This window comes from Dipodomys spectabilis, unplaced genomic scaffold (assembly GCF_019054845.1).
Source record: "Dipodomys spectabilis isolate Male_0828 unplaced genomic scaffold, ASM1905484v1 ptg000147l, whole genome shotgun sequence".
Lineage (NCBI taxonomy): Eukaryota > Metazoa > Chordata > Mammalia > Rodentia > Heteromyidae > Dipodomys > Dipodomys spectabilis.
In genome coordinates this window covers 3,567,022-3,571,120 of record NW_024870824.1, presented here as the reverse complement: position 1 = coordinate 3,571,120, position 4,099 = coordinate 3,567,022, and the positions used below count along the sequence as shown (strand labels likewise).

The 4,099-nt window shown below is 35.3% G+C and overlaps 1 pseudogene; it reads right to left on the bottom strand.

Moving 5' to 3' along the window:
- Window positions 1–2,507: 2,507 nt before the first annotated feature.
- Window positions 2,508–2,598, bottom strand: LOC122118276 (annotated as a pseudogene).
- Window positions 2,599–4,099: the final 1,501 nt, after the last annotated feature.

The following is a 4,099-nucleotide window of genomic DNA, read 5'->3' as shown; positions in this document are numbered from 1 at the left end:
AGCTAGAATCAAGAGTTCTGAAAGGACTCATGTAGGATTTTTGGTTTGAGATATCAGGTGTCTCATGGATTACAAAAAAATGGACAAGATGAAAGGAATTATGATGAAGCAATAGTGCGTAATGTACTGATAGAGTGGGATCCCCCACCCACCTCTTCATTTAAGAGACCTGGAAAATTGTTAATTTCAGGCACAGGAGGAAGGAGAAAGTAAGGAGTATTAGTGGACCATCTCTGCCTCTAGCTGGATTAGGCTGAGGAAGTCTGAGATTAAAAAAAATTCATTAAACCAGTACAGGTACACTTGCCATCATTTTCATCACATATATGCATTTTTCCATGTTAATCACATTACAATTTCAAATGGAAATTTGAAATACTCCAATTCAAAAAATAGAACATCTTCAAATTAGAATCAAATTAGTACCTGTTTACAAGTTCAGAAAATACCTTCAGTAAAGTTCCCCCCCCAAATTCTTTGTTCCTTTTGTAAGGATGAGTTCAAAATCAATAGCATTTTTCTTTGTGTATTCTTAAGAGGTTCATTTCAAAACTATTTACATAATGATACTATGCCATAAACAATGATGTACACTCTAATATTACTATTGCACACAATCATTGATACTATTTTATTGCTCTCTCTCTATATATATATCAGCTTCATTTTCTTTTCTCTTTTTCTATTTCTTTCTTTTTTTTCATTTTTTTTATTGTAAAGATACTATACAGAGGGTTACAGTTACATGAGTGAGGTAATGAGTACACTTCCTCTTGAACATTATCAGCTTCATTTTTTAGTAGCCTTGATTTGTTAGAAATCTGAATATTTTTATTTTCTAAGCCAGTACCCCATAAATAGAAGTAGGTGTTGTTTTAGTCCTTTGCTTCACATTTCTGTCTGCAGAAGGAACCTAACATTGTGCTTAAACACAGGGCCACTGGACTCTTGGGCTCAAGTCTTAGCTCTGTTAACAAATATTTTGTTTTTTTTTTTTTGGTTGGTTGGTCATGGGGCTTGAACTCTGGGCCTTGGCACTGTCTCTCAGCTCTTCAGCTCAAGGCAAGTGCTCTACCATTTGAGCCAGAGCGCCACTTCCAACAAATATTTTGTAGGGAAGTGAGTACTCTTCTTGGCCCTCTGATATGTGACAAACAATCCCCAAGGAACACTAACTTTTCCTTGAGATAGTGGACCTCAAGTGTGAATTCTTGTTCAATGTATTTGCAATTATAATTGCGAATGCCATGCCATTCAAAAGTGCTCACAACTTGCCCACAGTATAATTGTCCCTTCTCCTCTATAATTTTCTTGAGTAATTTTGGAAACTACACTTACTAATTTTTTCTTGTTTACTAAGTTTAAAAGGTTGAACATTAGAAAAGCTTGGAGAGGATTAAAGAAGAATCCAGAGGCAAAGACCAAGACTAAAATACATTGGTCTTCATTTCTCCCTAAGTTCTATTCTATCATTACAGAACGAATATAACATAATTTAGTTCTCAATCCAAGGAATGTAGGATTCCATGATGCTTTAGGACCATTTCTTATATGGAGAATTCTGGATGGTCTCTCTTGTCTGTTTCTGTTCTCTCCTTTCTTGCACAGGGCTAGAATGCATTTCTCAATTGCCTTGGACTGAGGAGAGGCCATATGTCCCATGTATGTGTTGAGGTGAAACAGGTATAAGTCATGCTTCCTTTGTCAGGCCTTGCCTCTGAAATGCCACATGTTATTTTCCATTTGCTCTCACTTGTTAATCAGTACTCCTTTGGTTCTGTGAATTAATATGTAGCTTTTTTCTTTTCATTTTTTATTGTGAAAATACTGTACAGAGGGGTTACAATTACATGGGCAAGGTAATGAGTACATTTCTTATCAAGCATAGTTGCCACCTCCTTTGTTTCCCCTTCCCATCCCTTCCCATTTTCCCTCCCCTCAGGACTCCCCTCCCCTGCCAAAGTTGTAAAGTTCGTTTTTTTGACATAATGCCTTGTACATCTCATTGTTGCAATGGGTCCACCTGTATCCCTATTTAAATGATTTGTTTTTCCCCTTCCCCTCCACAAATTATACCAACATCAAATACAGTGAAAACAGGGGTTATACCATGGGGGAGGGACATACAAAGCAACAAAGCAATCATCTTATAAATATGTTAGAAACAATCGCAAAAAGAAAAAAAAAACATTTGAATCCTTATCTTGGGGTTCATTTCGCATAGCATCAACTTATCTGACCTTTTCTGCTTGTCTCAGACATATACTAGTTATTGCAGATAAGGGAAACCATGGGACCTATGTTTCTTTGGGCCTGGCTTACTTTACTTAATATAATTTTTTCCAAGTCTTTCCATTTCCTAACAAATGGGGCAATGTCATTCTTTCTGATGGAGGCATAGAATTCCATTGTGTATATATACCACATTTTCTTGATCCATTCATCTACTGAGGGGCATCTGGGTTGTTTCCATATCTTAGCTATGGTAAATAATGCTGCAATAAACAAAAAATATGGACTGCTTCACTAATTTGCAGGGCCATGCTGATCTTCTCTGTATCATTCCAATTTTAGTATATGTGCTGCCGAAGTGAGCACAATATGTAGCTTTTTTCTAAAAAAATAATTTGTACTGAATTTAGCTTGTAAAACTATAACAATCCATGACATAGTATACATTTGAAACAGGTATCAAGATACACAGCACAGGTATTCTCTCACATACTCTAGTTCCCATGTTATGTCCCATTTCCCACAGGTTAAAGACTTCCACATGTTTGTATATACTTTTGAGAATATGTCTACAGATGTCCACACAGATAAGATCTAGATTGCAAACACATGGAACTCTGCCAAATACACTCTCTGAAACTCATTTTCTCCGTAAGGCTAGGTTTTGAATGTTTTTTTTTGTTACAAATGACAGGATTACATAATTTTTTAATGGCTGCACTCTGAGTTATTGCATAGGCAATAACAAGTTTGTTTTACCAGTGCTTTGATTTTAGAGTAATTTTAGAATTAAGTAGCCTGAGATGCTCAATCTAGTAGTAAGTACAGCATTAACTATCAAGTTTAGAAAAAACAAAATCACATGATAATTTTTTTTATTTTAATACTTGCCAAAGACCATGAAACAGGTCAGATAGGCATTTAACAGAGCACCAATTCAATTCAAATTAAAATATTCTTGGGACCTATCCTACACCATAGGCATACTTGATATTTCACTGTGGTGTTGTCTGACATAATATTTATTATTCAAGTAAGCAAATGTAATTATGTGTTCAGGGTAAATTTCACACAGAAAATGAAACAGTTATCATGCCATTCCATTCTACTTTTGGGCAACAGTGTCTATATGTTTAACATAGATAGCTAGGAAGTTACACTTTCATACTTATATTAGGGATTTCTGTAAAATTTAGACATTCTCTCCACAAAGCCATGGGTAATTATGTGAGATGATGAATATTTTCATTTGCTTCTCTGTAGTCATAACCAATTTATTCTCTGTGTTAGTTGTAGAGCATCATGCTATCTTTCTTAAACATACTTGGTAAATTTTATTTTAAAAGTTATGAAATAATAGAGGTCTTTAATAGTTCTATAGGTTTCATCTTAAAGAAGTGATGTTGATTCTTTTCTCTAGGAAGATGTCCTCAAAGTATATGCATGATTCTTCTGGAAATGGCAGGAACCAGGAGTTAAGTAGATATCCTTGTAGAAAGGCAGAGAAAAAGACAAGAGTACGTATGATGCTAATGTGTCATTTTGATTCATTCACTTTTGAGTAAATCTACATTTACAAGTAGTACCTGGCTAAAAATACAGAGGCTATCCACTAAAATATGTTTTTTGGGAGCTCTTTTCCTTTTTCCCCATGCAAGAATGTTCTTCTTGCCATCTAAAAATACCGTGTATTGTTAGCAAATTATAACATAGTAAGTAAGGAAATCATGGGACCTGTGTTTCTTTGGGTTGCTTTGTATGTCCCTCCCCCATGGTATGACTCCTGTTTTCACTGTATTTGATGTTGGTAAATTTGGGGAGGGGAAGGGAAAAAACAAATTGTTTAAATAGGGATTCAGGTGGACCC